The sequence below is a fragment of the Apodemus sylvaticus genome, chromosome 16, assembly GCF_947179515.1.
Source record: "Apodemus sylvaticus chromosome 16, mApoSyl1.1, whole genome shotgun sequence".
NCBI lineage: Eukaryota > Metazoa > Chordata > Mammalia > Rodentia > Muridae > Apodemus > Apodemus sylvaticus.
The window spans coordinates 55,444,345-55,458,054 of record NC_067487.1 but is presented as its reverse complement, the minus strand read 5'-3'; the positions used below and the strand labels follow the sequence as shown (position 1 = coordinate 55,458,054).

Below are 13,710 nucleotides of genomic sequence, written 5' to 3'. Positions count from 1 at the left end.
AACTGTCCTCTTAGAAAGTACTCCCACCCTGTCGAGGGCAAAATACCCAGTCTACCGTATATCCACAAAGCTCCTATTCAGTATGTATCCTACGCCTTATCTGCCTTCCTGGGATTCCTCAGGTCTTAGGCATTTTACAGTTCACAACTAACTTTAGCAAGTGTGGTGCTTTGAATATGAGATTTCCCTGATGAGCTCCTGTGCTGACCACTTGGTCCACACTGATGGTGTGATTTGGGAAAGTTGTGGAAACTTTAAGAGGTGATCCTTGGCGTAGGAAGTGGGTCACTAGGACAAGACCTTAAGGCTTTACCGTTAGGACCCCACTTCCCAGTCTCACTTTGCTTTCTGAATGTGGGTACAGTATGATCAGCCAGCCTCCAGTCCCTGCTACCACGCGCTTGCAGGCACCTGCAGTGTCTTCCTTGCCTCTCTCAGAAACTGTGGACCAAAAAACCCTTTCTCCTTTGAGTCGCTTTTGTTGGTGTTTCATCACAGCAACAAAAAATGAAACCAAGACAATGAGAAAAAAATTATATGAACTTGGCACTTGTAACTTTCATGAATTTCCTACTCTGTCCAACGGGGTCTTAGAATACATCAACTCCAATTGAAGTTGACTACTTCTCAATAATAGCCACTCCCACTGCACTCAGGCACTTAAGTCTTGAAAGCCCCCTGCTGTTTTTCGAACCAGGTGATACCTTTAGGGATAATAAAGTTTCACTGGGGCTGAAGAGACAGGCTCAGTGGTTAAGAGCACTGACTGCTCTTCCAGATGTCCTGAGTTCAATCTCCAGCAACTACATGGTGGCTCACAACCATCTGTCATGGGATCCTATGTGTTCTTCTGGTGTGTCTGAAGACAGCTACAGTGTATACATATAAATAAAATAAATACATCTTTTTAAAACAAAAAAAAGTAAAGTTTCACTGAAGAGATGCAAACATTTTTCAAGCTCCACACCTCACCTTGATTGGCTTTATCCATTTCAACTGCTGTTACTCTTGGTAAAAGACCCAGATCTCAGAGACGGTGAACCACTAGGTGAGTATGAATCACATCCTCACAATGCATAGACTATATTTCATAGGGAAAGTACAATGTACAATGGGCAGAACTGACAAGGTACTGTCTTTGAAACCAGTGTGTATATACTTGTATTTATGCACACTCCTGCTATCCCCCCACACCCCTAAATGTCCACTACCCCTCCAGACCGCAGCACCAGCTGGGCACAGCCTGTGGGGGACATTTTCCACCCAGATCATAGCATCACCGTACGATACCTTGTGTTTTGTTTTAACGAATACATTTTTATTGCTGCTAATGTTAGTTATTGATGATAATTAACTTTCACAAATTTTTAAAAATTGAGGAGAATTTAGCATTAACATCTATTAAGTTTAGAGTTACATAAACTGGAAGACAACAAATATCTTAGAATGCAAACTGTGTGTCTTTGGATTCTTAAATGTCTTTTCTGTGAGTGAACACAATATCACATGCCTAAATCTCAAAAAATGAAGCACTCTTCCGTGTACAACTCCAGCAGAGCTGCAAACGTTTTTATTGAAATATTGTCATTTGAATAAATTTTGTCTTTTTTTGTCCCCAATATTTAAAATGTGATCAAATAAATGTAAAAGAAAGGATGTACTTGTTAAATGAATATGCCACATAAGCAGTGGAATAATGAAAATCAAGAAAATCTAGAGCAAAACAAAGTTGGAGTGTCTTACCAAGAAGTAAGTTTTGAAAACTCAGAAGCTGTAAGCCCATTCTTTAAAAGCACTGAATACAACTTATTGATTACTTCAATATTTGTACTTCTGCCCAAGACACTATGCCATTAAAGAGGAAGATGGATATTAAACTTATACTGTAGGCCAGTCTAGCTTTACTCCATATTGTTACTGGCATTAAAACATTTCTGTGTCATTTACTGGATGAAACATTTTATTTTTTCATTAAAACTTTCTAATATCTATTTTGTTCATATTCTTTTCCCTTCAAGCAACTCCTTCCATATATTCCTAATCTCTCTACCCACTCAACCTCAGGTTGTCTCCATCTCTCAAAAAGGAAAGAGAATCCAGACAAAAAGTCCAATGAGATAAAGCAAAACAAAACAAAAAGTACACAAACTATGGTGTCTATTTTTAAGTTGGCCAACTACCCCTAGACATGGGGTAACCCATTTTCCCCTTACCCACACATACAAAAATGTTACAGAAAGCTTGTGTCCAATTCCCCTTCCCAGTGTTGGGAGTCTATCTGGTTTGAACTAGTGCAGGACTTGTGTGTGCTGTCACCATCTGTGTAATTTCCTATGAAAACCAATCATGTTGTGTTTAGAAGATGATGTTCCTTGGAGTCACCCACCACCTCTGTTCCTAAAAGCTTTCCTCTTCCTCTTTCTCATACATCCCTGAGCCTTGACAGGAAGGATGTCTCATTGAGAACTCAATGTTCCACAATCTCTCACTCACTGCACATTGTGCAGTTGTGGACTCTGTTAATTACCCTCTGCTAATCTATGGGTATAACAATTCTAACTCAAGTCAGAACGTCCGCAATCAAGAAAAAAAGGTCAGGACATTCATCCAGTGATTTGGGAAAGAGGAACTCTTATTCTTTGCTGATAGGAGTGCAAACTGGTGCAGCCACAATGGAAATCAATATGGAGGTTCATCAAAAAAAAATCTGGAAATGATAATTATAAATGATGGTTTTAGGTTACAAATAATTATCTATCCAAAATGTATTTCCTCAGCAACTATCACCTTGCCAAGGAATACAAAGAATATCCTAGATGTATACTCTGAAAGCATACAAGGGTAATGCAGGTTGTAAGCTAGTTGGATGTAAGATAGTAGGCAAACAATTTAAAGACTCTCACAAGGAAACAACCAAGTGAAGTCTCATGTAGGAAATGAGATGGAGCCCCCAACACCACACACACACACACACACACACACACACACACACACACCTTAGATTTCTGAGAGAGATAAGGGCTAAAACCCATTCACTTTATATTAAGGATATAGAAGGGATAGGAAGCAAGGGATTAACCAAAAACTAATAGCTACTGGAACTTGCCACACTCACATTCGATGAGTAGATTATCCCTAATGGGCCAAAGAGAATCAGGGGAGAAAGCAGAAGCACATGATCACTAATCTGGCTCTAGCATTGCTCTTCTCAGAAGAAAGGGAATAATTGTAAAGAGACTTTTTTTTTTTTTTTTTTTTTTTGTGGATACACAGAATAAAAGATTTTTGGCTACTGAAGGTATTTCTAGATAATGGAGCCTTCTTTTAAAAATAGACCGTAGACTAACTGGCAATGCCAGAAACCTGAGCTTGACCCTATTAATTCACTGTCCTCCCAAGAGTGGTTAGGGCTCCTAGCACTGCTACTGTTCACTCTGGCTTTGAGCAGATCATCTGTTCCCTCCTCTACTGGTTAGTGCTTGCATCCCTGCACCCCCAGCTAAGGCCCTGCTGCACACTGTTGTTCCTTCTATCTGTAACTCCCAACAAATGAATACAAGCAGGACCGTGTCTGTTTAATATGTTGTAATACCACAAGATGTCTGATACACAGTGAACAGTGTATGTTGCTGAGTGGAGACAACCACCACTAATGTTTTCTTTGGAGCAGTGAAAGGAGAGGCAAATATATCAAATGTAATTTAATTTGCAATCACCCACGAGACAGACATTGATGTATGTCTGATATCACATAGACTTAGCTGTGTAATTGTACAACTTTCCTCTACCGAAACACTGGACTTGAATAGAGCCATTTACAAAAAAAACCTCAACACAGTCACCTTTTTAAAGGTCCTTTTTCCAAGTATAGTCATGTTCCAACATAACAGGAGTTGGATCTTCAACAAAGGGATACAGTGTGGTCTTAAAGTCAACCATCATGTGCCTCCTGTACATGTCCCATGAGGTGCCCTGAAAAACTAAAAGTGGAAGAAATCTGAACCACCTGAAGCATGCACACATACATGTGGACTACTTTGTGTATCATATGATGAACATAGGAAGGTGTTAAATGACACAACCCAAATTCAGAATGTAGAAAAATTTAAAAGATAAAAGAGTTGGGATTTTTTTTCCTCAATGAATACATTTTCTAAAGGCAAGAAAAACTTAGAGATGTATTGTAATTGTACTCATTGGTCAAGAGATATGGACAGGAAGAATACATTTTTACAGTTATTGTATAGCCCCATGAATACAGTTAACAATAGGGTACTGTGTGAGCGTTCATATATCCAGTATGTATAACTGTACATATTGCTTGTCATCTACAATACACACAATTATCACTTTATTGCTTTGCATTCCACAACTATTTGTAATTATTATATTTACATTTATAATATATTAGTAAAAAGAATCAAGAGATGGGGAAAAAGAGAGCCATCAAATTCAGTGTCACACTTATAATCTTTAATCAAACAAATGCATTCTAAAATAGACATTTGCACATAACTGGAGAATATCATACATAAACTGTATAGTGGATGGTAATTAAAAACCGTTAATCTTATTGAGTATACCATAAAACACTGTCACTATGAACTTGGAAGATCCTTAGACTGGAGGTAAATATTAAACTATTTTTTGGACCAAAGTAAATAATATAGAGACAAATTATACACAGGGAAACAAAATATACAAAGGGAAACAGAAGGGTAATAACTATTAAAGATGGGTGGTAGATTCAGAACTCATAATGTTCCTTTTTGTGTGAGATTTAAATTTTATACAAGAGGTTTAAAACAAAACTTGATAAGCAGAATATTCAGATGAGACATTGCCTCAACTTCCACTTGAAAACTAGGTCAACAAAGACTTCTTTATAATCCCTCTTATCTGTTGATTATGTTTTTATCCCTAATCCACTGTTCAAATGTGAATGTTCCCGGCCCACTTTGGCTTCAGTTAGGAGTCTCAGCATCATGGGTACCCAAGGCTGCATCTCTTACAGACATCGACATTAACATGCAAGTCCTCAGACGACTCCACGCCCACACCTAGGTAGATTTAGTGTAATCTAAGCCCTATAAGCCATCCCTATTCTCCCTATTCCTTGTTTTTAGCTCCCACAGCTCTCTCCTGTCTATTCTAAATTAATCTATGCATCTTGATGGTATTTAATCAAATGTCTAAAACAGCTTTATTTGTAGTTTACTCATTCATATCATAATATCCAGAAGTTTCTACTTCTGTCAACCGCTGTGAGAAAAGCTAATTCCAATGACAGATGAAGTCTCTCAGAATCATAACCTGATAATCACAATCAAAAGTTCAGCAAAAGGATTTCCAGAGTCCTGAAGGGCAAGGGCAGAAAGGAGGGCTACGGATCACGGTGGAAGAGGTCAGAGCTTCCGCGTCAGTGCTTTCAAACAGGTACAGTGGAGCTGATGCCTCTCTGCCAGATCAAAGAAGACATTTCAGCCCATAAAATGTGTGAGCTCTTAAGTGCTGGGTTAGAAATTATGGCTGTGGCCATCAAAGCTTTGCTGTATGAACTCTGAAGCATTTTAATTCTCCACACTGAACAGGGCGTCCTTCTTTAAGGTGCAAAATGAATTGTATTCTTTTGCTCTGCCAGAGACTTCCCAGTTCTCTATTGACCAGGTAGGAGCTGCCCCTGCTTGGCAGCCACCTGTTCTGCAGGCCAGCAGTCTAGCCTTCTGTCCACTCTCTCATTCCACCTCCTGCTTCCTGCTGCAACCCCTGGGTCCTTGGAAAGCTTATACTCTGGAATGCTATCATAGCCTTCGAACACAAATCCAAAGCCATCCTGGCCTTAGTCTGCTCAAATGCTCCTTTCATTCAGGGAACGGTTCTTCCTAAACCTACATGTGAATTACTCTTATTTTCTCCAAATGTCATTTCTGGTTTCTTTTCTAAATACAAATCACACTGCTAACTGCTGCCTCCATGCTTGCTCTCTCTGCTGAACTGCAAACTCCCCAATGGAATCAAACTCACCTTTGGGAATCAGAAGGAAAGTAATTCCAGGTCCCCTGGCCGGTATCAGAACACCAAGATGCCCAGTTCACTCAGCATGCCACCACATGTATGTATAATCTCCACATATTCTCTTGTATGTTTCAAATTATCTATAGGTTCCCTATAATACTGTAACAATATAAATGTTATGTGAACAGCTGCTAAACTATATAGCTTTAGCAAATAGTGATGAGAAGAAGTTTGGACCAGTTGAGAACACACATACTCCCCCCCCCCCACACACACAATACTCTAGATGAAGCTAAAGGTATGAAACTCACAGAGACAGAGGGCCGACTGTCCTATATGACAGCTGGGAAGGAGATGTGATGAATGAACCAGCACGCAAGCACATGCAGGACAAAACCAAAATCGTCCTGGCCTTAGTCTGCTCAAAGTACTCTATTACCATCTTTTGTTGGCGTCACCAGAATAAAGTCAGCAAGTACCACCAAAGCATGCTCTGGGGGTGACTTCTTCTAGAGACAACATTACAGCACACAGTCTGGGTTTCCTGACATTCTGTTTTGATGACTGGGTGCCAGTATTAAAATCATTTATAATTCTATTAATCTAGCCATCAGAAAATACACTACTTTCCTCTTTTCAATTATCAATGCCAGCGAGTGGTATCCCTTCAATATGTTTTAAACTAAAACCTCAAAGATAAAATATGAAGAGGTTAGCATTACTTTTAAAAATTACCTATTGTTCTCAGTCTAGTACTTATTAGGTAACACAGTCTTCTTTAGTCAATACATTCTCACGAGGGCTGGAAAGAGGGCTCAATGATTAAGATCATGCAGTGCTCTTATAAAACCAGATTGATTTATTTGCAAAAAAATTTTTCAAAGTCATTGTCTCATGATTACATAAAATTTTATAATAACCAAATATCTACCTTACCGAAGCAAGGAAGGAGTTAAATGTTCAACTTTTCACGGAAACCCAGGAAGACTGAGCACTCCTGACACAGAGCATGGTATTCCAGAAGCCATAACCAATCAAGCTATGAAATCAATGCCATATCCTTTTGAGATAATCTTCCTTTGTCCCACAGTGTTTCCAAGGATGTTGTCTTTTCATTTGCTTATTTCATTGACTTTGATACACACTTAAGTTCAATGCTACAATATGTCTGAAGAAAGCAGTCACTTGCCTGCCCACCTGCCCAGATCTTTGGTCTAGGCTGTGGCTAATACAGAAAGCAGTCAGATCACTTTCACTGTATCTAACAGGTCATCTTGACCTGGCTGCCTGCTCTCTGCCCTGTTATCCACAAGAGACATCTGGTACCCTCTTGCTGCCTACCCTTTTCCACGGGAGAAGAACTGATACAATTTAAAACAAAAATAACCAAAAATCAAAACAAATCACAATCGCCTACAGATTATCTCAGGGTTCTGCCTGTACCTGGTCTCCTAACAGTCTGTGTCACCCACCACAAAGCCCACAGATGCCTGGGTTGCTTCCTGGAATTTCCTGGGAGCATGAGAAAATAACAATAATGGAGCAGTTCCCACACTGCAAAGCAGTAGCCAAGATGCCGAAGGCTATTTGTCCAGTTTCCAGAGTAGAGGAGGAGCTATGTAAGGACAGTATCATCAGAGAGGTAGTAGAATGGAGCTTTTCTGTCTGTATCTAGCAGCACTCCATACCATGTAGCAGAAGCTAATATAAGGATATTCCTCTCAACTTAAGAAACCACTGTTTCAACCACCACTTCCTTCTCACTTTTGTGCTTTAGAAGATTTTTAGTTCCTCAGCTTATGTTCTGTTAAGACTGGACAGGACTAGCTCAGGCCCCTTTCCATCCCGCCACCTTATCCAGAAGGAGACAGCCATCCCTTAGAAGCAGGGACAGGAACTCTCATCAGACAGTAAAGCTGCCAGCAGCTGCTCTTGGCCTTCCTATGTCTCAGAAGTGTAAGAAATGAATTCCTGCTCTTTGTAAACTTCCTAGTTTCCAGCATTTTGTCACAGCCACACAAATGCACAGTATATAATACATACAACATACTTATAACCATTTAAAGCCTAAAAAAAAATGAAAAAAAAACCATCTCTGCTAAGAGGTATTTAATAAAGTGTTCAGGATGCCACTCTTAAGACTGAGCTCCTGTGACAGGCCCTAAGATACGAATCATCTTGCTCTTGTCTTAAGACTGAAAATACAATGTAGAACCAAACTCTTGCCCCAAGTTGTTATAAAATAAATTAGAGTTTCATTGATGTGAATTTCAAGCTTCTACGTGAAATACATTCTCAACCTAACACTGTTCTGGTGTGACATGTGATCCGTGTAAATGGATTCAACTTGAACTTTAAAAAAAGAAGCCAGTCAGTGTGCTAAAGAAGAGGTAAGCAACAGATTACAATGCAAATTAATTCTTTTCAAAGTGTTTGACACTCTGTAGCTGTGCACACAGGTACAGAGTTGACCCTACAAGCAAGCATTCCCCTTTTACTGCTGCCTTCGAGGAAGAATGTAGGCAACTTCATTCTAAGGGAGTCATCAGTGAACGTTTCATTTTGGTTGTTCTGAGGGATTCAACATGGTAGCTCACACATGCCACAGTCACGCGCTAAACGACATCCCCAAGCCTAACCAAATTCTCCTTTTAAACCACCTTCATGATTATCAGAAAATCCTTTAACTATCTTCAATAGTTGCAGATTATCGAAGGCAGAACTTAATTTGGCAGCCATGCCAAAATCATTATTCAAAAGTCAGCAAAGAAAAGAGTGGCTCTTGTTAAAAAGTAGTTTCTTGATTTAAAAAAACACAAAGGCAAATGCTTAAGGTAATGATACCTTTATATTGCTTGCAAAATGAATCAAAGGTGCAGAATAATTTTGAATAGCAGTGGCCCTATCCCACTGCTATTAGTGTCCTTGGTTCCCAACTCCTTGAGACTTAAAACATATGGCATGTTTAGGGGGATAAGAATAGAATGACCGCACAGCCATACTATGAAGAGGAAAAGCAGCCTTTTCCCACCCAGCTCAAATGATTTCCTAACTATGACTTCATTCTCTAACTATGCCTTTTTTTCCAGACAGCTTTGTACAGACAGCTGAGTGGAGATGGTCAAAGGAAAGTCTAAGTAAAGTGTCCTGTACAAAGTTTTTGTCGTGTAGTTTTCAAAATTCAAGTAAAAATGCTTAGCTTTCTGCTTATTGCTGAAAAGCAGACTATGACGTAAAAGCATTGTCACACAGGTCTGGGTAGCACAAATGATCACAGAGGCCTATTAAAAACCAATTACTAATTCACTGCATTCCTAGTCTGGAAAAATCCCTGCCTGGTATATAGATGTCCTTATTAAAAAGTTTGAGAACTGTCCTTAGATACACTCATGCATGTTCTAACTGACACAATATAGAAAGTACTTTCGCTTTTAGAAGAAAACCCCTCCTTTTGAAAACCCAAATATAAATGAGAGGAAGATGGAGCAATAAAAGATCTATTGACAAAACAATTTAAAGGCGAACCCTGGGGAAATTGGTTAACAGTTGATAGCGGTGGGGCGAGGAGAGATAAGATAAGAAAGCAAATCTAATAGGGATGCAATTATGGCATAAGTTGATTTTCACTGAAATGACTATTTTCCTAAATGTTCAATGGTAAGCTAGCAACCTGGCTCCGTGCTGCTCATTTATTGACGCCGAGGACCTGCGCCATGATCAACACCACTTTGGGCACCATGCTTTTACAGGAAAGAAAGGATAAGCAAGACAAAGGCTTTTTGCACTATATTAAGTCTTACAATAGTTCACAATGGAAACCATTCAGACTTTTAAAGACTACTTTCAGGGATACCACCGCGGGAGTCTGAAAGAATTCCACTCTGTTTTGTTTTGTTGGTTTTTTTTTTTTTTTTTTTTTTTTTTTTTTTTTTTTTTAGTAAAGAGTAAAATAAAAGAGACGGTATCTGAGTTAGTGTGGTGAAACACCATGACCAGAAGAGCTACTAGAGGATGAAAGGGCTTATTTATTAATCTTACAACTTGTGGTTCATTATTCACAGAGATCAGGGCAGGTAGGAACTCAAGGCTGGAAACTGGAGGCAGGAACTGAAGCAGGGGCCATGGAGGAGACCTGCTTTTTACTAGCTTTCACCTCTAGGCTAGCTCGATTTGTTTTCTTAGAGAATCAGAACCACCAGCCCAGGGGTGACACCATCTACAATGGGCTGGGCCCTCTCTCATCAATCATCAACAGAGAAAATGCACTAGAGGTTTGCCAGGGGGCAATTCAGTAGTGGTATTGTCTCAGTTGAGGTTCCTTCTTTCCAAAGATTCCAGCTTATGTCTAGTTGACATCAAACTAGCCAGCGCAACCTAACTGGCACTCTTTCAGCACTAAATTTTGCTTGAGCCTCGGTGAGCAACTGGATCAAGCAAGGCAAAGCAAGTGTCAGGCAAGTTCTAATACCAGCTTCCACAAGCCTGCTTCGTTTTGATAGAATCACTTTTCTTCTTCGTGGGTGCCCCAGCTGTCTGGTCTATAAAATGGGCTAATAAGTAACCTGCCCACACCATGCTCCTTTGAAGTTACCTAATAAACGCTCTTACGGGTGCACTTAAAACTATTAGATGCTACAAAAATACTGAGGGTTATCTGGAAAAGCACAAGGTAACAGCCACATGTTACTGCTAATTACCATGCTCATAATAACTTCCACCCCGGGGACCCTCGGCTCCACGGGGTCCAGATGTACTTCAGAGCTCTCCCATCACCTCAGCCTGGGCAGAAAGTCCACACAGTCCCGACTTAGGGCTGCAACAAAAGCAGCTGGCAAGCCAGGACTGAAATGCACCAGACAAAAGAAAGTGGGTCGGTGCAGAGCTGGGCGCGGAAGGGGGTGTGCGCCTCCGCCCAGCAGCTTGGAGCCCAGCGGGGGAGTCGCCGAGCTCGGCCCCCACTCCCACCCCGCGGGCTCCTCGCCACGCCCCCGGCGCCACCGCCCCACTCGGCTCCAGCCCCGGGTCACGCCGGCCGCGCGGCCGCCCAGGCCCGGGCATCAGGTGCGAAAGTTGAGCCTCGGAGCGTCACCTGGGGCCGGCGGGAGGCGGCGGAGCGTCCAGCCCGGGCCCCCGGAGCCGCGCCAGGCCCTGACCGGCCCTTACCTGCGTCCGCGCCCCGCCTGGCTCCCAGCACTCCCACGGCGAGGCCGGCTCCGGAGACGGGAAGCGGCAGGAGACAAACCCCGCGGAAAGCGCTGGAGCTGCTCCCGCAGCCCGACCCCGTGGCCTGGGATTCGGCGCCCAACATCCGCCTGCGCGTCCGCTTCGCTTCTCCCACGAGCCGCGCGTGGGCGGCGCCGAGCCTGACCCCGCGTAGACCCGCCGGCCGCGCAGGCCCCGCTCGCTCGGCCCTACGGGGCCGTGGGAAAGTTTCCCCCCTCCGCTCAACCCCTTACCCGAGCAACAAAAGTCTGTGCTTATCTCCCCCTTCTTCACCCAGAGCCAGCCTCTGGAGTGCAGACTCTAGCTACATACTGGGTCTGTTCCCAGCTAGAAGCAGCAGGCTTCTGGGCCACCCATCCTCATCCCTGACTCTAAAGGTGGAACCACCACTACCTGGGTTCAGTTTTCCCTCCTGCTGTGTCTCTGTCTCTTACCTTCTTGTGGTTGTTGTTCCACTCATGCGCAACCGAGATTAGCGGCTAAAGATATCCGACTCTTGGCAAATTATAATTGAGAGGCGAGTTGGCATCCAGGTAAATCGTGAGTGCTATTCAGGAAGTGAAGGGGCCCTATGGAGTAAATGTTGACTAGTCAGTCTATAAACTTTAGGTTCGGAGCAATTAAAACAGCTGATCAAAAGATTGTGAATATGCAAAGCATATTTGACAAATTGGCTTCAGGAATGGGGAATAGAAGCAGAAGGAAACCCCCAAATAAATCTTGCTTTCACTGTTGAATACCAAAGTTTAGATTTGCCTGAAGTGTTTTGCCTTGGCTCTTCAATGATTTCTCCTTTAGGCAGTGAAACTACAACCAGCAAGAACAATGCTGGGCATGGTGGTCACATTGGTGAATCTGAAACTTTAGGGAGGCCACAAAAGGAGGATTGTCAGGAGTTAAAAACCTACCAGTGACACACAGCTGAAGGGCAGCCTGGGGTTCTACCTGAGATCCTGCCTCCAAAGCGGAACAACAACAAAAGGTTTAAATGTGAAGGACACAATAGTTAATGACGTCACACAGAAAAAGTAAAGATATTAAACAAAAATCCTCGATGACATACTAGCAAAGTTAACCTAGCAACTAGAAAGGTATTAATACCATATGGAAAGCTATGGTTTCTCTCACAAATCCAAGGTTGGTATGACATACAAAAGTAATATAGAATCCCATTTTAACAAAAGTGATCCTCAGCAGACAAAGGGAAAGTTGTTGTGTCACTAAAGAGTCATCAGACAGCAAAACAGCAGAGTGAAGTGTTTATCAGTGCTTACTACAGACTTCTTGGGTAGAGAAGGGCCCCCCCCCCCCGAGTTGGGGAGACCTCTGACTGTAAGTGGAATTGGAGTTGTATTTGGGTTTAGTGTGTTCTGCCCAGGGATTTCCCCTCCCTCAATATTTCTATTGTCCTGAAGGTATCTGTGTACCCCTTCTATATCAGGCAGGGATTGGATCTCTTCTCACAATTATTGATCTGGGGTAAGCGTGGGTGCCCCCCCCCCCCGATTCTCATGGCTTCACAGGTATGCAGAGCCCAGCCACATGTAGGGGGAAATGGGCAACATTTGAGAGAAGAAGAAAGGCAATGCTGTTGACAAAAGTCTCAAAGACATGGAGGCGTACTGCCTATTGCTGGGGGCAGTACATGCGGGCACGCGCGCGGGCGCGCTCGCGTGTGCACACACACACACCCTCAAACTTCTGGCCTTAGTCTCCTCTTTCTCCTATTCTGTAGGCCTAATGCCAGGCTCAAAACATTTGACAAAACTTTGTGATCATGCCCAAGGAATTGATAGAAAATTTCTCAGTTTAATGAAGAGTGTCTGCAAAACATCCACTGTTAACTCCATATTTACTTATGAAAGAATGGTGACTTTTAATTAAAGTCAGAAATAGGGATGAGAATATCTATTCTTTGTACTTGCCAGCATTATGCCATAGATTTCCTCCAGGGCAACTAAGCAAAGACTGTTGAAATAGCTAGAGCCTATAAAGCAAACAGAGAAAAGTAATTACCAATTAGAAAACCTGGACGATAGGTCTAGAACTCGAAGACAACAATGTATAAACTCTTGGCTCAGTAGATGGAAGTTATCCAAACCAAAATGAACTAACTGTGAAACTTTAGATAACACACATTAAAAAAACTCAAACAGCTTCCAGGGAGGGAAGAAGGTAGAAAACATTGATGAAGACTCAAAAACCAGAGTGGCACTGAACTTCTGAAAACAAACAGTAAAAGGTAAATTCTGTGGGAAGTTATTTGTGAGTTATTGAAATTGATGAAGTGGGGTGTTAACAAATATTTCCAAATAACAATGTTCTTTTCATACCATCTTCCCCATACTGTACATATGGGTGTGTAACAAAGGTGTAAAGGTTGTGGTTAAATGACACTGACAGTCACATGGTCACATCCCAAACAAGGGAGACAAAATAGCCCCTCACCAAATGTTCATATCATAGTCCCAG

The 13,710-nt window shown here is 42.0% G+C and overlaps 1 protein-coding gene across 2 annotated transcripts in view; it reads right to left on the bottom strand.

The window, feature by feature from the left end:
- The window catches only part of Rnf180 (ring finger protein 180), a 175,338-nt gene extending 163,469 nt beyond the window's left edge, over nucleotides 1–11,869 (bottom strand). The window contains exon 1 of one of the 2 annotated variants that reach the window (XM_052159960.1): nucleotides 11,673–11,869. The gene's annotated coding sequence lies outside the window, so the exon portion shown is untranslated. Of the gene's footprint in view, nucleotides 1–11,178; nucleotides 11,247–11,672 lie in introns of those variants that run through there. The other variant, XM_052159959.1, reaches the window with a different exon arrangement.
- Nucleotides 11,870–13,710: the final 1,841 nt, after the last annotated feature.